At 47.6% G+C, this 24258-nt stretch overlaps 1 long non-coding RNA gene across 1 annotated transcript in view; it reads left to right on the plus strand.

Moving 5' to 3' along the window:
- Positions 1 to 2767: 2767 nt before the first annotated feature.
- The window catches only part of LOC144888307 (uncharacterized), a 41646-nt gene continuing 20155 nt past the window's right edge, over positions 2768 to 24258 (plus strand). Inside the window, exon 1 of the long non-coding RNA XR_013620899.1 lies at positions 2768 to 2880. This is a non-coding gene — a long non-coding RNA (uncharacterized LOC144888307). The remainder of the gene's footprint in view (positions 2881 to 24258) is intronic.

Consider the following 24258-nt stretch of genomic DNA (forward strand, 5'->3'; position numbering starts at 1 on the left):
GGTGAGAGAGGATGTACACCTGGAATGGAAGGATGCACACCTGGAATGGTAGAGCGTGTGTGGGAATGCACACTTGAGTTAGTAGTGAGGCACATGGTTGGGTGTGCAAGTGAGAGCACACCTGTGGTTGTCACCGAGGAGGTGACCGAGAAGGGGGCGCGAAGATGTGTGTTGGTGAGGTGTGCGAACGACGAGTGTGTGCAAAGGTGTGCAGTGGTCAGGTGTGTGACCAAGTCTGTGAGCGGAAGGAGTGTACCTGGGTGTGTAAGAGAAGGTGCAATAACAAATAGCATGGAGACAGCTGGATGTGTGAGCAAGGAACGAGCTGCGGGGTGTAAGCATGCAGGTGAAGCATCGACGGTAACCGGGTTAGCGGTTAGAACGACATTTAACCGAAGCGGGCCCTCGGTGCGTGCCGGGTTTCGCGTGCCACGAGGACCAGCGGGGATCCGAACCACGGCGGTTTCGAAAGAACCGCCGTACGCGATCCACGCTGGGCCTCGCTCGGAACGGCCGCGTCCGTGCTCCACTAGGCGGAGTGGGCAGCCCGATAGGAAGGGTCGTCATGGCGACCCCTTTTTGTTGAGGCGTTCCGGCAGGTCGAGATCGGGCCATTGGACGGCTCTGTGCCGAGGTGGTGCGTGGGATCTCGGCCCGGGTAAGCGTCCTTCCCTGCACCGAATGCCGGACGTATCCAACCGCCGGCACCAAGCAACCCGCATTCATTGCTCGGCCGTGCGAAGCCGGGCTGTAGAAGTGAATTGGCGCACCGAGAGGCACTAGTGAGTAGACTGATGACGAGGATAGTGTTTGACCCCGAAATTAGAAAAACAAAATTTGATGATTGGTAGAATGATTGGCAGATGATTGGCAAATTTTTGATTGGTTGAATTTGGACGAGTAAAATTGATAGTGGGACGTCCCCGATGTGGTGGGATGGCAACTCTGTCATCCCTCACAGCAGGGGCAAAGGAGCACTAGACTTATGGGGTTTGGCAGTGAAAACTAGCCCGGGAGGGTTAGGATATAATGATAGGGACCTAGAAGATGACCTTAGGTAACGTTAACATTAGGTAGTGACAATGATACCTGTAGTGGGGACGCAGGTAGATTAGAGTGGATGATAATGACGTGGTATGTGCTTAGTTTAAAGGGAAGACAGGGAGCACTAAGTTAGCAGGGCAACAGGTAGATTAGATGATGCCGTATGAGTGTTGGAGGTGTATTCAGAAGTGTATTGTGAAAAGTGTGTAAGGAACAGGTGTGATTGCACAGGTGTGCAACTGAACAGGTAGATGGAGCAGTGTATGAGGGAGTGATGGTGATGTGTGTTGTGTTGACCAAATGGTCCAGGAAGGAAGGAGGGTGCAGGTGGCACCAGGTGTGATTGCACAGGTGTGCAACAACAGGTGTATGGAGAATGGTTGTGTGAAATACATGGAGTGTGGAATACATGGAGTGTGGAATATATGGAGTATTGGAATGGATGGTCGTGGAGTGAGTATGGTGGAAACTATGGAGTGGAGTGGATGGTGCGAAGGTGTGAATGGGGGAAGGATGGACCCCCATCGTGAATACCCGGGGAGGGTAGTGTAAGTGTTAGGTAGAGGGTATAGGTAAATTGTGGTTGGATATTGGCATCTGTGGTGCGGGTGAAAGAATGGTATTTGTATGGGTGCATTAGTGTTGTTGAAATGGCTGGGCGTGTAGCCTGTTAGTGTGTGTAGTTGGTTTGGGCACTCCACCACTGTGAGGATGTCGGCCAGGTGAGGCCGCAGGTGGGCTCTGGGAGCCGGTAGAGTTGTTGTGGATGGGGCCCGAGGATCCGGAGGACGGACCCGGGTAGCCCAGTGCCAGAGGGCACCGAGGGGTGACAGAGCCAGGAGGGGCCTTCCCCAGTTAGATAGGTTAGGTAAGGAGCAGGTAAGCTCGGAGGCAACTACAGTGGTGGAGGTGTGCAGGTGGGTAGACCTGCTGGGAGAGCTGCACGACCCAGCCCAGAAATTGTGCAAGGGCACAGGGAGATGAATCGGGGGAGTGAGACCCCAAATTGAGAAGCACCACAGTTTGGTCAATGGGAATTGGTTTTTAAAACCACATAGAGTAAGATTGCCAATGGTTTTGCAGGGAAAGACCCCGGGTAGTGTAAAGTGTGTTAAAGTCATTTAGAGGATAGTTAGGATTGAAGTCTCCTCGCACCATCTGCATCCACTCACCTGGGATGACGTACCTCCACACCATGCCAGGTTGTTTTCATTATTTTTGATGCAAATGTTTGGAATGAGAGATGCATCATGACGTGGGTGTGACATTGTGCTTTGTTGTTCCATCTCTTCCTCCTTATGAGGATTGATGATGAATTGGGTGATGGCAAATTTTGGCTAGAGGGATTGTGGTGACGAATTTGGAATAGAATAAATATGGGGAAGACGTGACAGTGGTGACGAATTTGTAAATGTGTAGATTTTTGTAAATATGGGGTAAGGGCAAGGGTAGAGTAGGTGACAGGGGGGGTGACGTACGGTAGGGCCGAGCTTTCTCACTTCGCTCTCCGTACGCACTTCGCCTTGCATTGCCTTATTGATGTGTACCCTTGTGACCTTGCCCCTCGCTCATCTGTCTTTTCCCCCTTTTGTCTCCCACATGAGGACCTGTGCGCCACTGGGCGCCGAGGGGAGCGTGCGTGAGTCCGCCATTGTGCGCCCGGAACTCCCAGAACCAGCTGTCTGCATCGATGCACCACATTATGGACCACATGTCTGTGGCTGAGCACCACTGAGGGACCCCATGGGTTGGGGCATGGCCCCTCTGCTGGAACCAGCCATGAAGGCCTGAAATCTTGCTGGCGGACCTTGGCCACAGGGCACCGATGCCCCACAGGTGAACCACACGTAGTCGGCCCTGTGGGCCATAAATAAAGAAAATAAAAATGGACACGTTGGGTGCATTTCATTTTATGTTCAAATAGGCCGCCAGTAAGAAAATGAAAGAAAATGACAACATCTGGAAGAAAGCAAATAGCCAGCAGAGGGAGCCAAAGAGCAAGAGACCACCTGCAGGGATAGGGGTTGTCGGTTTATTTTATTCATGAACAGTGATGACTGTGCACCGATTGGTGCTTGAGGGTGTGTTGGTGCGTTTATGGGTGCTTTCATGGTGCATTGATGCAGAGCAGACTGTCTCTCCCCCCCAAAAGAACAATCACAGGTCCTGGGTTAGTTTTGTAAATAAAAGTAGAGTCATTGTAAATAATGCGCCCCCACCGTAAATGTATAGTTTGAAGACCATTCCGCAATTCGGTTAGCTGTGGGCGTGAATCTGTTAGGTAGGGTGCAATGGAGCAGCGGGACATATTTATTTATGTTTTAAAACTGTCGCACTCAGGGTCAGGTTAAATGTAGAGGGAACTACACCTACGTGCCACACTAAGTTAAAGTTATAGGCCCGGGACGTGCCTAAGAGGAGGAGGGTGCAGTGTTGTGGATATGAGGATTGTGTTTTTATTATTGTGTTTTTTTATTGTATAGTAAATTGTTGTAAAATATCGCCCTCCTCACTCCAGTGTTGTATAAAGGTCAAAGGGCGTTCCCGTAGTTAATTCCATAAAGCATACACGTTAGCCAATCATAGATTTCCCCCCTTGTTGGTAGTTATATCTTTATTATGTGTATTAGGGTAAGGCCTTGTCTTCCATTAAGATGACACTCCATTGCACCAAGTGAAATAAGATAGATTCCCTTCATTCCCCATTCCCACTCCCAAAACTTCCATTGCCAAGCCTCAATTGCCAGCTACATCCCCTCCAAGCCTCCATTGCCAACTGCACTGGGCAGTTTGCCAGGTTTACTACAGCTGTGGGTTGTTGATTTCGCCCCAAAACCACCATTGAACATGTGCTCGGGTCGGGGAAGAAAGGCGTGTCCCCACCTCGTCATAGAGGGGAGGAGTGAGTCAGCCCCACTCAACCAACCACGAACAAGGGGTTGGACTTGGAGAGGGTGTGGAGAGAAACATCAAGGAGTTTCGCGAAGGTTCAGGGGCGTGGCATATATAACCCGCAGGAGACGCCCCCACCTCAGATGAGTCCTGGAGAAAGCACGCGACGTCCACAGAGCAGCAGCAGCAGCCACAGCAGCAGCAGCCACAGCAGCTTCAGCCACAGCAGCTTGGGGCCTTGACGGCAGTTTATGAGCAGGGCCGCGAAGGAACGGCGGCTGCAAAACGCGCCGATCGTGCTGCAGTACCCGTGGACCTTCCTCTCCCTCCAGCCATCCACCTCCGGCCAGTCCTATCAGCATTCCCCGCGTGAGTCTGTCTTTTGTTTGTTCTGTCCTGGGTTAATTAAGACTGTAGGTAAGCTAGCATTGCACTGTGTCTCTAATATCTTCTGTATATTATTGTATTATCTTTCCTTCTCCTTGGTTACTTTGAGCGTGTAAATAGTAAGAATAAATTTAGTAGTATTTCCAACCTTTTTGTCTTCTTCTTCTTCTTCTTCTTCACATCCGTGTCGCCTTTGTCTTTTCCCTATTGAATACCTGTGGCGCGATCCGGCCAACGTTCGGGAATCGGGTTAGTCAGGGTAACTGTTCGGCCGCGGTGCCATCCGCTCGGCAAACCAACATCCTTATCCGCGGTCCGTAACAATATATATATATATATATATATATATATATATATATATATATATATATATATATATATATTGTTACGGACCGCGGATTGGATGTTATTTACCGAGCGGAGGTAACCGCGGCCGAACAGTTGTTCCCCCTTTCTTCCCGACTCACCCGATTCACCCAGACGTTGGCCAAATCGCGCTATGCCAAATCAATGATAGAAAGGACACGACGACTGGGAAAGATGAAACGATGCAGTACAGTTCTCAAGACCTCCGGAGGAGGGTATAATTACAGTGGTGGAGAAAAGGGGGTAGATTACAAGGCAGAGTGAGGTAAAGACACAGAAGAGATGGGCACTTAAATACAGTCTTATCTTATCCCAGACAGACCATGGACAAACGGACAAGGTAGACTTACACAGGGATTGATGGCAGGGATGGACAGGTAGGTCGATGCCACAAGGTGCACCTTGGCTCGGGGACAGGATAAACACAGTCCAAAGATGCAGGGAGGTCTCACAGCGCTCGGAGGTGGTCTTGCTTGCTCCAAGCTCGGCGCGCATCTGTCGTCACCTCTCTCTCTACTGCGCATGCTCCACGGGGAGTGACACGCCCTCGGCTGGTTGGTTCCGCCCCAACTGGGGCCGGTCCGCCGCTTCCATTGGGTGCGGAGGTTACCGGGCTCCGCCCTTGATGAGGAGCCGACAGGGAGCCCCTGTTTGGTAACCCCGTCGAGCACATGTCCGATGGCGGCTCGTTGGGAAGGCCTGGTGTCCTCCCACCACTCCTAACAAGCCGGAGTGAGGACGCGCACTCCCTGCGCTCGTTGTTGTTGTTGTTGTTGTTGTTGTTGAAGAGAACTGTGAGGAAGAGCTGCGGGGAGGTATTGGGAGGTCCTAAACTTCCTAACGGTGCCATACAATCACATTCTGGTGCAACGAAGGGTCAGAATTAATGGAAACGAATCCTTAACTGACATAGACTAAGAATAACTAGCAAGATGTCCTATAGTTGTCTTACATGAGATGCGGTGGACCTGGATGCGACATTTAATGGGGGAAATAGGGGGAGGTCGGGTCTACAGAGTGTTGTTTACAGAAAATGGGACTAGGGAATGGGGGATTGGGGAGAGTTGGGAAGTATTGAGGAAATAGGGGTATATTTACAAGCGGATATGGATGGATGCAAATCCCATATCCGCAACAATATATATATATATATATATATATATATATATATATATATATATATATATTGTTGTGGAAAACCATTCAGGTCCGCACAACTTTAGTCCAACGGTTTGGTTTAATTGCATTTAGATCATCAGAACATTCCTGTAAGTAGAAATACACAATAAGCATACGATGCGACATCTCATAAAGCCATTCATATCAGTCAATGCAAGCAAGCTAGATATTCTATAAAGGCGTACCATTAACGAGGCTACCGATGTAACATGTCACAAGGGAGAAGTCTCGGAGCCCTGACACAGCAACGGGTCTTATAGTCACGCCCCTAGTGGGGACAACAATGACAGCGAGCAGCGAGCATCCCCACCCGGGTTCAGTACGGATACGATTTCACTACATTCACCCCCCCGTCAGAATTATACGGCCGCGCGGCTAAAAGCGAGTGAGCGTCAGCATGGGCGCGGAGTATCAGTCGGCCCATCCGTAGCGGGCCGGGCGGCGAATTTCTCTGCCAGCACGCGTTCGAAATTCCCCGGGTACGGGGTCTCGTAACCCTGTATCCCCGGTGTCAGAGGCGTCAACAGGGTCGGGTGATGAAGGGGGTAACGCCAAGTCGTCGGACCCGGGCAGTCTCGACGGGGGGAGGGTCGGTGGACTATCGGCGATGGGAGCGTCGGGAGAGGTCATAGTCTCATAGATGGGTTCGACCGGTTCGTTCGATTCCCTACTAAGGTCGTCGACCCCGCAAGGGGCAAGATGACGAACGGAGACAGTAGTCTCACGACCATCAGACGTCATCACACGAGCATGCTCAGGATTAGCCTGGAGAATCTGCACTTTGTCCACAAGGGGGTCGTACTTGCTCGCGCGAACTGCCCGTTTAAGGTAGGCCGGCCCGGGCCCAGCGAGCCAACTTTGCAAAGACCGTATACACCCCGAGCTCCTGGGGTGGTGGAAAAGACGCTCGTGGGGAGTTTGGTTAGTTGCCGTACTCAGGAGTGCCCGGATTGAGTTCAACGCCGCAGGTAGCGACCAAGCCCATTTATCGAGGCCCCGGCCGTGGGTCCGGAGATGGAGCATGACGGCCCTCCAGATAATCCCGTTGAAGCGTTCGATCTGCCCATTAGCCTGGGGTCTATACGGCGTGGTGTAACTAGACGCAACGTTGTTTTGGAGCAGATAGCCGCGCACCTCCTGAGACAAGAAGACTGCACCCCGGTCGGTATGGACATAGGCCGGGTAACCGAACATTGAGAACAAGTTCTGTAAGCAACGCATCACCGTGGCAGCAGTCATGTCCGCGCACATATAAGCAAAGGGGAATCGTGAGTACTCATCAACGATAGTGAGCAGACAGCGAGAGCCGCTCGACACCGGCAAAGGGCCCTTGAAATCCATCGCCAAGCGTTCCCACGGGCGTGTAGCCTTCACCAGAGTCCCCATAGGGGGGTTATAGAAACGCGGTTTGATTTCCGCGCAGATAGCGCAGTCGCGACAGATACGGCGGATATCGTCAATCGAGTAAGGGAGATTCCCACTCCGCACGAAATGAGCGAAACGCGTTACGCCGGGATGGCCCGCAGTAGCATGCAGCACCCGTAGGCCCTCCAACGAGGTGATACCAGCACATGTAGTGGGGCGCGATAAGGCATCGGCGGCCTGGTTATCCTTCCCTGGGCGATATTTGATGGTGTAACAGAAGTCGGCGAGTTCGATACGCCAGCGAGTGATTTTCTCGTTCTTAATGCGCTGGGCGTGTAAGGTGTCGTACATGAACGCAACGCTTTGCTGGTCCGTGATGATTTGGAAGCTCCGCCCGAGTAGGTACGGGCGCCATCGCCGAATAGACTCGACGATCGCATACGCTTCCTTTTCAACGGACGAGTGCCGCCGCTCAGCGGAGGTAAGAGTCCGTGAAAAGAAAGCCACGGGACGTCCCCCTTGGGAGAGGGTCGCCGCGATGGCCTGATCCGAGGCGTCACTTTCGAGGACGAACGAGCCGCTCTCGTCGATGGTTGCTACGGCGGCTCGGGCGATGTCGGTCTTAAGACCTTCAAAGGCCGTCAATGCGGCCGAACTCAGGGGAAAAGTGTCGCAGGCCACAAGGGGGCGAAGTTTCGCGGAGAAATTTTGCACCCATTTGGAGTAATGGGCGAACAGCCCAAGGGCGCGTTTCAGGGACGCCCGATCGCAGGGAGGGGCCATGTCGAGCAAAGGTCGCAGACGTTCCTTATCCGGAGAGACAGAGCCATGGGTCACGGTGTACCCCAGAAGATCTATGGTGCGTAGGGAGTATCGGCACTTATCCTCGTTCATAGTTAAGTGATACCGTTGCGCGACCTCAAGGAAGCGCTTCAGATTAGCGTCATGGTGCCCTTGGTCATATCCACAAACCGTAAGGTTATCGAGGTAGACGAAAACATCGGTTAAGTGCTCCCGCGCAACGAGGTCATCCATGGCCCTCTGGAAACAAGCGACCCCGTTCGTCACCCCAAAGGGCAATCGTGTGAATTGGTACAACCGCTGCCCCGACTCGAAAGCGGTATAGATACGATCCGCCCTAGAGATAGGGATCTGGTGGTACGCACTACGGAGATCGAGAGTACTATAGACCGAATACTGGGACACCTGTTGCACTAGCGCGTCCATCCCCGGAAGGGGGTAGGCATCCAGCTGTGTAAAGCGGTTAATCGTTTGGGAATAGTCGATCACCATGCGTTTGCGATGGGCCTCACTGCGCACCACTAAGACCTGGGCACGCCACGGCGACCTACTAGGTTCTATGATGCCGTCTTTCAAGAGCTGAGTCGTTTCGTCCGCAATGAATTGCATGTCCGCGCGAGAGTAGCGTCTCGATTTTACCGCGACAGGGGTACAGTCGGAGGTTAGATTGGGGAACAGTGAAAGCGGACGGACGTCCATTTGCGCTAGGGCGCACACCGTTAGCGCGTCGTCCGCCCCCACAACAAGAGTGTCAGGCCCACCGAACTCCATTACCAGACGTCCATGCAGCTTAAGAAAATCGTGTCCTAGCAGAATATCAGCACATAATGCGGGTAAAACCATAAGGTGTACATCAGGGAAAACCCGTCCCTTTAGCACTAGTTTCAATCGGCATTCCCCTTTTGTGCTAAGCCGGAGTCCCTGGGAAGCCATGAAGATCCGTCTCGTAGACCGCCCGATCCGCCATCCATGCCTGAGCACAAGTCGCTGGTCGATAAAACTATCCGTAGATCCGGTGTCCACCAAGGCCTGAACACAATGGCCCTCAACCATAAGGGGAATAAGGGCTTGAGCCAGGCCAGACGAGGCAGCTGGGAGCGGGACTGAGCCCCCCGAATGGATCGGACCAGCCTCGCGGGTGGATCCTACACCAGCAGCAGTTTTGCGATCGTGGCCGGTGTCTGCGTTGACCATGGGGAATCCATTATCGTCATCAGAGGGCTTTCCCCAGCATTCCGGTGATTCGCGATTCAAAATCCGACGAGAAAAGGCCTCCGTAGTATTTGGCATCGCCTTTTGACACTCCTGGCAGATAAAGGCTTCCGTTGTAGCCGAAATCGCCTTTTTCGTTTGGTCGCTTTGACAAAAGGCTTCCGTAGTATTCGAAATCGCCTTTTTCGTTTGGTCGCTTTGACAAAAGGCTTCCGTAGTAGTATTCGAAATCGCCTTTTTCGTTTGGTCGCTTTGACAAAAGGCTTCCGTAGTATTCGAAAGCTGTTTCTTCCCTTGCGTGGCTCGAGGTTTGGCCAAGGACGCGGCCTTTGTCCCCGATGGAGAATGAGACGTTGGTGGCTGTCCGGTGGCGCCAGTCAAGGTTGTCTGCGCGCCCAGCGGGCCGCGGAGAGGGGCCCTCCCCTTCGAAGTCGGGTAAGGCGCTGGGCTCGTGGGTTCTGCTACAAGCCCGTTCAAGGTTGCCGCGCCTGCGCGACCGCGGCTGCGCGAGTCGAAGGGCCGCGAGCCGCGTGCCGATTTCTTGCACACTTTCGCGTAATGTCCCTTTAGCGAGCACAAATGGCAAATAGCGTCACGTGCCGGACACACGACTCGGGCATGACGAGGCCCTCCACAAAAAAAACATGCGGCCCCGCGCAAGGCCTTGGGTCTGCTGGTCGTAACGGCAGCTGTCAGGGTAGGGTCATCCTCCGGAGCATCCCGGAGTTCAGCAGGCGGATCCACGTCCTCGTCAGTGGTACTCTCCGGCCGGGCGTGTAGTGAGGTGCCCGCCAAAAGGCGCGTGCGATCATAGGCGTTCGATTGCATCCGCGCTTCGGTATACACCGTCGCTTGCTCAACCGCCGTAGCGAAGGTCAGGTCGGTCTTCTCCAAGAGTTTGAGACGTAGTTCCTGGGAGGAGACCCCTGCTATGAAGGCATCTAAAAGTCGATCATCTTTAGCCTGCTCAGGAGTCCGTGGCTCTTTGGCGCTGTCCAGCATGAGCTGCCGGAGCTCCTGGGCGTAATGATCCATAGGCTCGTTGGGCTGCTGCCGCCGCGTCTGCAGCAAATAACGCGCATACACAGGGCTTTTTTCTTTTATATAAAGCCGCTTGAGCTCCGCGATGGTAAGATCATACGTCGTGCATTGAGCGACCGCGTGGTAGACCCGGTAGTCGATTTTTGAGTGTAATATTGCCAGCTTCGCGGCAGGCGTCGGAGCGGTCTCAGGCTCATCAAAGAGATGCTCCAGTTGTCGGAGCCAGTGCTTGAGTTGCAAGCCTCCGTCCGTGGCTTGTGGGTCGGCGCTGAAAATGGACACCGTCAACGTCTTGTTGCCAGCCATGTCAGCAGATCTTAAATGCAATTAAGTGTTGTGGAAAACCATTCAGGTCCGCACAACTTTAGTCCAACGGTTTGGTTTAATTGCATTTAGATCATCAGAACATTCCTGTAAGTAGAAATACACAATAAGCATACGATGCGACATCTCATAAAGCCATTCATATCAGTCAATGCAAGCAAGCTAGATATTCTATAAAGGCGTACCATTAACGAGGCTACCGATGTAACATGTCACAAGGGAGAAGTCTCGGAGCCCTGACACAGCAACGGGTCTTATAGTCACGCCCCTAGTGGGGACAACAATGACAGCGAGCAGCGAGCATCCCCACCCGGGTTCAGTACGGATACGATTTCACTACATATATATATATATATATATATAATTTTATTTATATATATATATATATATATATATATATATATATATATATATATATATATATATACATACATATACATATATATACATGTATATATATATATATATATATATATATATATATATATATATATATATATATATATATATATATATATATCTTTCCTGGCATCTGTATAATCGAAAACTCCATGAATGGTATCTCCCACAATGAGGCTGAAGAAGAAGGCCTGTTGCTCTCATCACAGACAGGTTAGTATAGCTTATATTCTCTTTTCTTTTATAACTGATCTGGCTCTCTCAGCTCTCTGACTCCCTCCACCCTCCAACAAATGCAAGATGCATATGTTCTTCCAGTACCACTCTTTTGGTTGAACTTTAAAAAAAATTGAGGCAAAATTCACACCTCAACTCTTTTGTCTCGTTTATGGAACCACCTTCCTGAGGTTCTTCAATCCCATTTTTCCCGCTAGGGTAGCGGTTCTCAACTGGTGGTCCATGGTGACTTTTTTCGGTGGTCCACAGAAACATTGTCCAAAGTCGCACGATGTGAGTAAGCGCCGCCGTCTGGCTGTTTTAAGCCATGTTCAAAAGCCGTGTTCAAACTCAGTCCGGGGTGGTCCACGAAAACTTTTTCATTGGCCTGGTGGTCCATGGACTGAAACGAGTTGAGAACAACTGCACTTGGGCTTCAAGCAGGTTGGACACCACCATCTCATGTCATCCCACATCCCTACTCGCAATCTTTTGTACCCTCATTAACCCTACATAACCTAACCAAACCCTCACACTTGCATGTGTTTCCCCTCTTCACCTCTCTCTCCTCTTCTTTAATTTCTTTTCTCATGGTGTCCAACTGTTGTTCCACTGCTCAACTGTTAGTTTGTTGAGTAATGCATGGAATCAACAGAACGTTGATTGACATATTCTTACAGTTGTGGGAAGCAAGGAGAAATTGAAGGAGAAACTGATATTTCGGATATTAATCTTTCATCCAGTTAATGCCTGAATCCACAGCTTCTCCTTGCTTTGCATTCCTCGAATAACATTATGTTGTTTCCATCTATTTTTCATTCCATCCGCTAATACAGATCGACACCAGCCTTCTCGAGCAACACTACTTCTACTCGTTAGTTTGTTGTATGTTTATCCTCTTTATTCTCGTTTAAAAAGTGAGCCACACATCCCACCCTGCAATCGATGAACCTTTCGATATTTAAGTTTTCCTTTCAAAGATTTAATTAGGTAGAGCTAAGGGATTTGATGGCGGTGCTGGATTTGATAGGAAAGTGCAGTGATGCGTGTATTTCTGTGTCCGCACAGATGTGCATGACCCTCAAAAGCAATACCCCATCAGGCACAGGGTAATGGATCAAGTGACAGGGAGAATTGCCTTGTTTAAGATGTTGTGGTGTCCGCAGACCAAAAACAAACCTAATTGATTTGTTATTTTGGATCTGTTGGGACAAGCGGCACTTTCACTTGACACGTATGCTACTACTGTTCATTTGTCATTCTCATGATTTGGAGAAAATCGTTTAAATGAGAAAGGAATGTTCTGTACAGTAGATGATTCAATGTTTGTGATGTTATACAGTGATGCTAGTTGTAGAAAGTATTTGTAAATCATCATTGGGGAAGTCAATCAAATACTGTATGTATCATACTCTTGATGGAGCATAGGTGATGCCGACGCAGTTCTTGAGCAAAGGTTATCCTGGGTGGTTTGCTGTTCTTTTCCAGCAGTCAGCCAGTGCAGATATGTGGAATTTGTTCAGGGTGCCGAAGATAACTCATATACTCTTTGCAAAACACACCTCTAGAATATTTAACGTACACCAGCAAACAATCCTTGTGGACAGGTCCTCCGACGTAACGTTAATGTCAAACTGATTGATGGTGCACACTTTGATGCCTTTACTTGCAGGGAACAACCCACAAGAAGAGACATCAAGGTAGTCTAGCTGAGTTGAGATTTGAACCCAGGCGACACAACTCAGAGGCGAGTGCGCATAACTCCAGAGCCTAAGGCCGAGGCTATCCTACTACCCCCACCTACGTACCATTCTGGGCTAGGCATTATACTATACCTCATTGGGGTGGACTGTAGAGACGAGGTCTTGCTACATGAGGTAAGTACTCTAGCTTGTGCCATAGGAGTGTAAGCTATAAATAGTGTACCTTGCTGAGTCTCTGACTTTGCTTTACCTTATTAGGATAGTTGGTGTTAGGGGCCAATACTCTGGGGAGAGCATTGGGGCTTCAAAAAGTCGTGAACGTTTCCATGACTACAAAAAACAATGGGTCAATAAAAAAAATACAGGTCATAAATCCATCGCAAGATATGGAAAAATTCTGCTAACCAGCCATGGAAATCGAACCCACACAAGTACAACAAGGATTTACTCACGACACCATGAACTCCTTGATCTTTACTTGGGTAGGTATGGTGTCATATACATAAATGGATATCCGACCATGTGATACTTTATTGGGATATACATGACATCTGTGCTTTATGGACTTTACTGGGTTGTTTTTGCATTGTACTGACAAACACTGTACATGTTTGTCAATTTAATCGTCGTTTAAATATTCCACTTCTCCTTCTATATTTCCCCATTTTAAAGTGGTAGATGAGTTATGTCGATGGGGTAGTGATATGTAGTATCAGGTAGATTTGTATAGGTATGTGCTCCGATGATCATGATAAGAACCACCACACATGTAATAAGTAGAATATTTGTTTCGACCGAATGTCGGATTAAGTGTTACATGTGGCCATACGGGGATGGTTCTTGTGTTAACTAGTTGTAGGGATTATGGAATAAGTGACCTTGTTCGTCTAACCTCGGTAATTTACTTCCCTTCGTCCCGTATGGCACCGCATTAGACACATATAGTAGAAAGTGGCCATTAAACTGCACTCAGATAATAAAACCACCAGGAAGCCAGGACAGTGAGCGCTGCTGCTAATTAGACCACTGGAAAGCACACATCGAAGCAGGCCAAAAGCCACACCTCAAGGGGTCATCATTGGTCGGGGAGAGGGCCAATACTCTGGAGAGAGCATTGGGGCTTCAAGAAGTCGTGAACGTTTCCATGACTACCAAGAACAATGGGTGGCAACCAGGATTATTAAGAAGCGAGACACTGGTTGGTGGGGTGCGGCAGATGACGTCAGAGCCTGTCGATAAAAGAACGTGCTAGCGGAAATTTCCTTTTTCTTGCTTCTTCCCTGTTCTGGATGCGTACATGAGTGGTCACCCTTCTGCTTCTCGTTTTGATCTTTCTTCTTCTTGTTTGTCCTTGCCGCTTCGTTCCTCCCGGCTTTTCTTCTTCTTCGCCCACGGACCGATTTACGCTTTGCCCCCTGCAAAAAAGGCACAGACGGAAAGGCGCCGAGTGAACCAGCCACGCTCCGAGTCGTGCTCGTGATCGTGGGGAAGCGGAAAAGCCGTGGACGGAGGGTTGTGGTTTTGCCGGCGCGGCTGGAGGAGCGAACGGCACGTCTGCCGTTGTCGGGCGCGAGAGGCCTGTTTCACGCCAGCAGCCACGGCCTGGTGAGATGGGGCGGACTGAGGCCTAGTTCCCGCCAACAAGCAAGCAATTCCCGCCAGGGCCTCGGATGATCCTGACAAGATATTCCAGCAGGCCTGAGTTAAGTCCACTAAATAACCTACACCATTTTATTTTTCACCTCTTTATTTTATCCCCTGTCTGAGTGCAAATCTGTTTGTAAGGAGCGCTCCAATTTAGGACTTTCGTTTCACTGTCACATTTTCTTGTTCTTGGTATTGTCTTTCATAAGCCCTTTCGTTAATTTTCCTGTACATTTTAAATCCGCCTGGTTTGAGTTACTTTTTGCAGGTTGAAGACTGCCCGGAGGGATTGCTCAGGTAAGACCCTCCATTCCTACTCTTCCCTTTCTTCCTCCGGTGTACATATAAAGTCAGCATTTGATCGTCGCCTCGGAGTTAAAGCTTGCTTTGGCTATTCGTGATCCCTGTGGTGTTCACCTGGGGAATCACACGACAGTACCTTACTGAGTCTCTGACATTGCTTTACCTTATTGGGATAGTTGGTGTTGGGGGCCAATACTCTGGAGAGAGCATTGGGGCTTCAAGAAGTCGTGAACGTTTCCATGACTACCAATAACAATGGGTCAATACAGGTCATAAATCCATCGCAAGATATGGAAAAATTCTGCTGACCAGCCATGGAAATCGAACCCACACAAGTACAACAAGGATTTACTCACGACACCATGAACTGCTTGATCTTTACTTGGGTAGGTACTGTGTCATATACATTAATGGATATCCGACCATGCGATACTTTATTGGGATATACATCACATCTGTGCTTTATGGACTTTACTGGGTTGTTTTTGCATTGTACTGACTGACAAACACTGTACAAGTTTGTCAATTTAATTGTCGCTTTAAATATTCCACTTCTCCTTCTATATTTCCCCATTTTAAAGTGAGCCAGTGCATTTTGATTTCATTCCTTTGTATCTACCAATCTATCTATCTATTCTCTCACATACTGTCATTCTGTTTTCAATACCAACATGCTGTTGGAATTACCCCTGTCTATTACTGCCCCCAAAGGTCTCCAGCAGCTTCAGTGAATTGCAGTTGAGGCCTTCCCAGCCTGTCCTCCTTTAAACCTCGAGATTTCATCGGAATTAAAAAACAGCCTTCACTAGGAAATTTATATCTCCTATTCAAGGGTTGACGAGTAGGACCATGATCTGCCATAGCAGTAAAAAAAAAAAAATAGCCCAGTGGGGACTGATGGTTATTACCCTGTGGTTTCTGAGAAGATTTTAAAATAAATTACCTGAATTTAAGGCGAAACCCCCCTTTTCAGCCTCTTATTGGGGCGGATCTAGAAGGGGAGCAGAACCCCATGAGACCTTCATGTTCTGATGTATCGTACCAAAATTTGGTCCATATCGGTCATGTATTTTGTGCAGAAAATACGTTTTAGTGAATATAAGGGATTAGGGGACTGAAATGGCCTGTTTTCCAGAAATTTATATATATTGGTTCACTGCGTCTGTATTGGGTTCGGAGATCCGATAACTCGACCAACATTTGGGAATATTTCATCAGTTTATTGAAGTGCCCACAGGTCTAATATTGGTTGCTGGATCATTGTGGCTTCAGTTTGTCATATGCTCCGAGGGCAGTGTGTATTCTCGTAAGATAGCCAATCGATCTCCCAGGAGCGAGCCAGAGATTGTGCACGCCAGTCTTCCATATAAATGTCATTGGTCTGCCCAAATTGGCCGGAAACATGGGTTAGCCTTCAAGTTTGGCCGCTTCACAGTTTGAACTGACTGTCATATAGTTTAGGTTTACTGTTTACCCACCAATTCTTTTTACTACTCTACCACTGTGGTCTAACTATTCGACCTGTTGCTCCATGTAGGTTGTAACACATTTCTCATTTTGATTCCGATCCTGCCCATCGCTTTGCTGATGGGTTTAATCAAAATACCAGGAAATTGGCATTTCCCCAACCCCCCATATCCCACCACCCGTTCACGTTAAATCTCTCAATGGTGAAGAATCACTTTTAAAATTATAGTATCCGGATCTGGATCCGGATATTCACCAAAATTGAGTCAATTCGTCCTTATCAAATACCCAACCTATCCACCAAGTTTCATCCGAATCAGTCCATAACTGCTGACAGATAAACAAAGGTGAAAACATAACCTCTGTCTCCGGTGGCGGAAGTAATAAAAGAACGTTTCTGTTAAGTTAGACATCTACAATTTTGAAAGAGCTGAAAAGAACAAAAAACGTCAATTCTGTTAATCCCAGTCATTGATTGATGTATTAATTCAATATCAGGCCACAGAACTAATGAAGAAACCCTTCAATTAGAGAGAAACCATAACTTTTCCAGCATGGAATAAGCCTCGGCTTTGCCACTAATTTAAAAGGAGCTTCAGCCTGCGTTCTGGAGAAAATCCTCTGAATTTCATCAATATCAACTCATAAAGAGCAGGTCTATGAGCACGACAGCGTTAACAGCACCTCACTTTGTAATCAGGTTGAAAAGACATATCTGCATCAGCATCACTCACTCACACTCGATCTGTGTCTACGCCCCATTAAGACATGCTCTCGCTAATTGCATCAATGTTTTTCTGCATTATTACTCCAACCTCCAAACATCACCGTTTCATTCATTCATTGTCATGCAATGCCAAGCTTGTTGCATCATTTGTAGAAGCGAGACTGTGCCTCCGATGTAGTTCTTCCCTGAAAGATAAGGCATGAGGAAGAGTATAGTCTATTCTTTGCGAAAGACACTGTGGGATCTTTAATGAGCACCAGCAACCGTTGGCGGATGGGGACCCCTGCTTAACATTTCACCCATGGACTCTGCTTGCAAAATAACAAGAGGGAGGTTTAGAGTCTGGTCGGGAAATCAACCCAGACTCGATAGCTCAAAGTTGAGTGTGCATTTCTCTGAGTTATCACAATTTATTTTTTTTGTATGCAAGATCGAGGCTCGTGTAAGAGCTAACATCAATCCCCCCCAAAAAAAAAAACGGACACACAAAACATACAATAAAGGGAGCGGGAGACAATATGGGGGGAGAGAGAGGGAAGCACACAAGTACAACAGCAGAGAACAGGGACAACGGAAGATCTGTGGGAGGGAGAGGGCTTGGGGGGGGAGGAGTCATGGGAAGGCGGGGGTGGGGAGGGGGGAGAGGTATAAAACACATAGACACTGCTAGAACTTCCAGGAAAGAAGTCGGTATTTCCAAAAAAAAATTGATCTGGGGTGAATTAATGGGGGTAGAAGAGATCAATGTTTTGGATGGGGGAAGATAAGAGATGGTGGTGAACAGCTGTTTTAAAGACCTGGAGGGAGGAGTGGGATTGAAGAGAGTGAGGGAGTTTGTACCAGAGGTGGGAGTAAAGAGGAGTGAAGGTGAACAGAGTCTTGATTTTGACAATTTCACCAAAGAGGGTCGTGGCAGATCTTGCGCGACCTGTAGGAATATTTGGGGGACAGAGCAGATCCACATTTGATGGGATCTAATGGCTTTTAACTTCACCAGAATGGCAGCCATGTTTTCAATATGGAAGAACGGTAGAGAAAGCTATTGATCCTTTTACGTTCGCTTGCAATTCACTATTAATGTAGACAGACTTACACACCATAACCGACAGTTATTTACACAAAAGGAAGCATCGTATATTATTGAACTCCTCTAACCCTCAATGCATTTAGACAACCTATAAAATATACTGTGTACTTGGGGAGGTTTGGCGAGTAGCAAATGCGACGCCGTTCGTTGTTTAACAAAGCTTCCGGAGAATAATTGGGTAACTTCGTTTGACTTCACTTGTTGGGAAGGTGTTGGAGACATTAATTAAGGAATGGGTAGAGAACCTTTTGAATAATTTCAAACCAATTAAAAGATAGTCAGCACGGATATACTAAAGAAGACTATGGTGAAAAAAATTTTCTCGGAGTTCTATGAAGTAGTTTCTGATTGGTTTGGACGAGGAAACGGTAGTGGATGTAGTGTATCTAGACCTTTCAGAAGGCATTTGATAAGAAACCACATATGAGGTTGTTAGTTAAGGTGAGTGCTTATTGAGTGTGTCTGGTTGGGTAACTAAATGCATTGGAAACTGGTTAGTGATAGGAAGCAAAGAATGGCTGAGTGGGAGGTTGTCTTGCTGGGAGTATGTTAGTGAGGGATCTCAGGGATCAGTACTGCCACTGGGACCATTATGATTCACAATTTACATCAATTATTATTATTATTATTTTATTTTTTTGTATACAGAATCGAGGCTCGTGAAAGAGCTAACATTTATCACACAAACAAATCAAACAGACAAACAAAATATATAAAAAGAGGGAGCGGAAGACAAGATGGGGAGAGAAGGGGTTCAGCACACAAACACAACATTTGAGAGCAGGGACATCGGGAGATGTGCAGGAGGGAGAGGGCTTGGGGGGAGGAGGCGTGGGAAGGGTGGGGAGGGGTGGGAGAAGTATAAAACACAAGGACACCAAGGACTTCCAGGAAAGAAGTTGGTATTTCAAAAAAGTGGATTTGGGGTGAAATTAGCGGGGACAGAAAAGATCAAGGTTTTGGATGGGGGAAGATAAGAGATGGTGGTGAACAGCTGTTTTAATGACCTGGAGGGAGGAGTGGGATTGAAGAGAGTGAGGGAGTTTGTTCCAGAGGTGGGAGAAAAGAGGAATGAAGGAGTGAAGGTGAGCAGAGAGTCTTGATTTTGGCAGTTTAACAATAAGAGGGTTGCAGGCAGATCTTGTGCGACCTGTAGGAATATTTGGGGGACAGAGCCCAGAGAGAGCTGGGGGGGGGGCAAGGCCGGAGAGGAGTCGGTAGAAGACGGAAAGACCACCAACCTGCCTGCGGTGAGTGAGTGAAAGGCCCTTGGAGTTAGCTTCATCGCGGGAGATTCCAATGATTCTGAACGCTTTGGTTTCAACAGCGTGAAGACGAGCTAGGTGTGAGGCAGGAGCACCAGCCCAGAGGGCTGGTGACATTTAGACAGTGAGATGAAGAGTAGGCTTTCCAAATTTCCAGATGACACTAAGCATGGAGGTAAGGTAGATCGCAGAGAGGGTGCTGACCAGATTCAGGAAAGTTTTGGTACTTTCATAGATTGGGCTAAAGATTGGCAGATGCAATTTAACATGAGGAAGTGTAAGGTGCTGGGGATGGGTAAGAATAGTGAAAATTGATATTACATGATGCAAGGGGAAATTGTGGAGCACGTCACACAGTAGAAGGATCTGGGGGTGGTAATAGATATGGGGGTTAAGCAGACAGCACAGTGCCAGGTAGCTATAGGTAAAGCTAACATGGTTAAAGGTTGTATGTGTAGGGGATAACTTACTTGCCGAAAGAGGTAGTATTAACACTGTAGAGGAATTTAGTGAGGACTCATATAGAATATTGTGTGCAGTTTTGGCCACCACATCTGAGGAAGGATATTGCTGCCATAGAGAGGGTACAGCATAGGGCTACTAGATTTATTCCAGAGCCTAGCTAGACTAAGCAATGAGGAGTGGCTGAAGGAGATAGGATTTTATACATTGGAGAGGATGTGATTTATGAAGGGATTTTAAGATAAATGAAGGGTGTGGTTAAGACACACCATTCATTATCGGACAAGACACACCTCTTCATCAAGTGGAATTTTTTTAGCAGAGTGGAAAGTGACCAGGACCATGACCTATAGCTTTAGGGTAAAGAAGATGAGAGTTGGGACAGTATTAAGGCAGGGGTCTTTCAGTCAGAGAGTGGTTAATGCATGAAATGGTCTTCTGTCTGGAAAGGTAGTGGCAATGGGGGAGTAGGAAACGTTTAAATGGGAAGTAGATAGGTGCCTGGATGCATTGGAGATAGAGTGGAATAGGGATATTGGCAGGAATTGTAGATAGCTTGTGTGTGGATGGATGATGATACTGGAGTTGGTGCGGTACAGGCATGATGGGCCAAATGGCCCCGCCTGTGTCAAGGTACCTTGTGCGTGTGCGTTTGTAATCTGGTAGTCGATAGTCCACAGGAGCTGTGCAATGAGTTTCTACTTCAGTGGTAAACCTAATTCATTCTTTTTAGATATATTAATTAACTATCATGTGCAGCCATTTTGGCTGCTACTTTGCAATCATTTTTGGGGTAGCCCTATTACCAGTACACTGGTACTCATTTCGCAGACCTCAGAAGCACGACAGCTTTCGAATTCGAATACCACGAATACCACATCTGTTTTAATTTGCTTTGGGATGGATTGATTTTGGGATTTGACTTGGGAGGATGACAGACTGAGTCGCTGTCGGCATGGTTGAGGTGTGGCTAGCACCTCGTGTGGTTGGAGGTTGCAGTTGCGTGGAGTGCAGTGAACATGCCCGACTTTTGGCTTTGTGAGGCTCCAGATAGAGGTTGGCATATGGATGCTGTGGATTGGATTGCGCCTGTCGAAAGGAGTGGTGTCCTTTGAGGGTGGGTTCGAGTTTGGTTGGGTTCTGGGCTTGTGGTTCGCCTCTGTCTGTCTGTCTGTCTGTCTGTGAGCAGGACGGTGTGGAAGGTGTGGACGGATTTGTACACAATTTGGTAGGGTTAGGCATTGTGTGAGGGCTGGTTACATCATTTGCAATTTTGGGTCAGGGGTTAGGATCAGATAAGTCGTCGTTGCGATAATTTGTGAACTAGGGATGAGATACTGACCAAATTGGGTTATGGAATGATGTAAACTAAAAATTAAATTGAGTACATATGGGGGACAGATGTTGTGTGCAACAAAGGTAAATTGATTGGATTTTGGCAAGGTTGAGTGAGATATGTGGTTGGATGGGGTGTGGAAGCGAGTTATGACTGCTCCAGGGAGCAGTCCTGGTGTTGGGTCTCATATAATCGTGGTTAAAGTACATGTGCAGACAAAAGTGTGCTTTGGTTTGTATGACTGGAAAAGAAGAGACAACATGGGTTTTGTTTTGGGAATGCTAGCTTGGTGGGAGGTGTGAAGGTCACAGCGTGCTGGGATATCTTTGTGTACAGTTGCTGGCTTGGACTGGCTTGTGTGCGGGGAAAAAGAAAACAATTGGAGCTGTTTCGGAGAAGCGGTGACTGGGTTGGAGGTTAGAATCTAGTGTTGTACAATCCCGAGCAGAGTGGATTGCCATTGGGCATGTTAACAGAATGGTGGCTCCTGAGTTCTGGGGAAATGAATTCACTGTTTGGAGGTTGTTGAATCTGTTTATTTAAGAGCATTGGGATGCTGGCCAATGCCAAAAGGTTCGGGAGGAAGTGTGAAGAAGGTCGTGGAAAGTGCAAAGATGATAAAGGAAAGTCGAATCAGATGGATTATTTGTCAATGACAGGTGACTTTGTCGGATGTGCTGAGAAGGAAGGGGAAAGGGTTGTAAAAAGTTGATGGTAAGGCAGGTAATAAGGGAAAGTGGTTGTGGAATGTTGTTTTAGTGATAAGAAAGTGATAAAGGTGGTTAGCTTACACTGGGGAGAGTGCGCCAACGAATGGAAAGTTGTGAATTTTATTTAACAAAATTGTATTAGATTGCTACACGCAGATTGACCCCAATCGAGGAGGTGGTTGGGGGCTGGTGCAGATTGGATCACGGCTCTGCAGACCAGGTGAACAGAACTCCACCAGGTACGTTGGGATCACATCAATTGAATTATTGCTCATAAGGGGAGGTGATAGGGCAAAATGAAGAAGATTGTCATGGGGACCGCAAGGCTAACCCCAGCTCTTGCAGGGAAATGGCCTTGGGATGCTAGTTGTTGTTGTTGGGTGACTCTAGGCTCTAGAACCTAGGACAAAGTGCAGGGAAAGGGAATATTTTTCCAGTGGTTTATACTGGTGCGAAATTCGCTGGACTAGGAAAAAGGAAAAAAGGAGGTATTTTTGGAAATTGATGAAGGTAAATATAGCATTTGAATTTCCAGACACGACGCAGAAATGCGGCTATGAATAGCCAACAATCTGAGAGATGAGGTAAATAAATGCCAATTGGCGGGGCGAGGGGCTAGGAATTTGATCATGGTGTGTGTAAGAAAGTATTTTTCAGGATGGACGATGAAGAAACCGCCGATGAAGACCATGATCTTGACGGCCGAGGCCGTCGACCTGAACGAGCCCCTGGGCGATGCCGATGTGACCGGCGCTTCTGAAGGGAATCCCCCAGATTTACTGACTCATCAATATTTACCAGGGGAGTAGTCTTTCCTGAAGCTGGCTGTACTGTCTCCCCATGGTCTGAATACAGCCTTGGGATTACATTCCCCTGAGGCTGTTCCTCAAACAATCTTGAAGTCTCAGGTGCTCAAATATGGCTGCTAGCAATGGTCTCCTTGGTCAACTTTACCTCCTCATGAAGAGGACTTCCTTATACCTCATCTCTCAACCGCTCCTGTGTTTGAGCAGCCTCCGCTCTTACCTGACTGTCATGAGCGACCAGCTGCTCTTCCATGACAGCACCTATATCCAAGTCTGCAGCGAAATCAGTGTTCCTGGACACCTTACTTTCCGATGAAGCCTACTCTTATGCAGCTACATGAGATTGACTCTAACCTCTACACTTTGCCTGTTAGGTCCTCGCATTGCATGCTTCGTCACGTGGACATTCCCTTTGCTCTGCCAGTGCAAGCTGGCATCCACATTATCATAATAGAGCTCCACATTATTACAAACCAAACCGAAAGTTCACTCGCTCCAGCTCCACATCTATTGTTTGTGTTTTGTTCCCCAATTTCTCCTCAAACCTTATGAATTTAGTGAAATTAATTTCAAATTTTTATACCAATCTCCTGCTGCACTAATTTTATATCAGGTCTCATTATATTCTCCATTCGCTCCAATTCTTTATTATATTCTCCATCATCCAATTTGTTTTCTAACTGGTGGAGCAAATCTTCATTATTCTTATTAAATTAATTTTTTTAATTCTGGAGCAAATCGTTATTTTTATTAAATTAACCTCATGTGTCACCTTTCAATTCCTCTTTCGACTTGGCATTCATTGTCATTATTTTCCCTTCCAACACCCATGCACTTGTGCCACACCTGATGAGACTCTGGAGTGGTTTCCTTGATTGGCACTGGGGGGTGTGTTGGTTCTGACATTACGCTCCTTATTTACTGATAAACTTCCTGGCCTCATGTTCTACACTGAGTGCACCATGTTCATTCGCCATTTTGTCCGTGGTGCAGATAAAGACAATTGTATTGAATTGAAAATGAGCCAATCATGCTTACATGCAACATTTTTTTAAATTCAATCCCTGGAAGGGTCAGGTCAGGCAAGGATAGTCGAACTATCTTTATTTCTTACAAGCTAGCGCTGAGTGGTGAGGATCGAGCGAGGTCTATGAGAGCATTGGTTATAAAAGAGCATTACAGTATATTTGATGCTCTTTGGATTCGCTAGAGAGGTGGATTTAATCCTTCAGGGACCCCAAATAAACTTGAGTGTTGTTGCAACAAAATGGCAGCAACAAAAGGCAAGCCACTCCTTCCGAGATATATAAACAAGTTATTAAGCAAGACACAGCAAACATGAATCCTGAACACAGAAATTAAGACAAACACTATTTACCCTCGGCACCAAATTCCTCCACAATCATCCACACAGGAACCGGGCAGGAGAAAGGGAAAGGCACGAGGTGATGAACAGCAGGGTCAATAAACTGGAAGAGAACCCATATGGTGCAGCCTTGTCTCCACCAGCACAGAGGTGGGA

This window comes from Myxine glutinosa, chromosome 11 (assembly GCF_964187855.1).
Source record: "Myxine glutinosa chromosome 11, kmMyxGlut1.1, whole genome shotgun sequence".
In the NCBI taxonomy this organism is placed as follows: Eukaryota; Metazoa; Chordata; class Myxini; order Myxiniformes; family Myxinidae; genus Myxine; species Myxine glutinosa.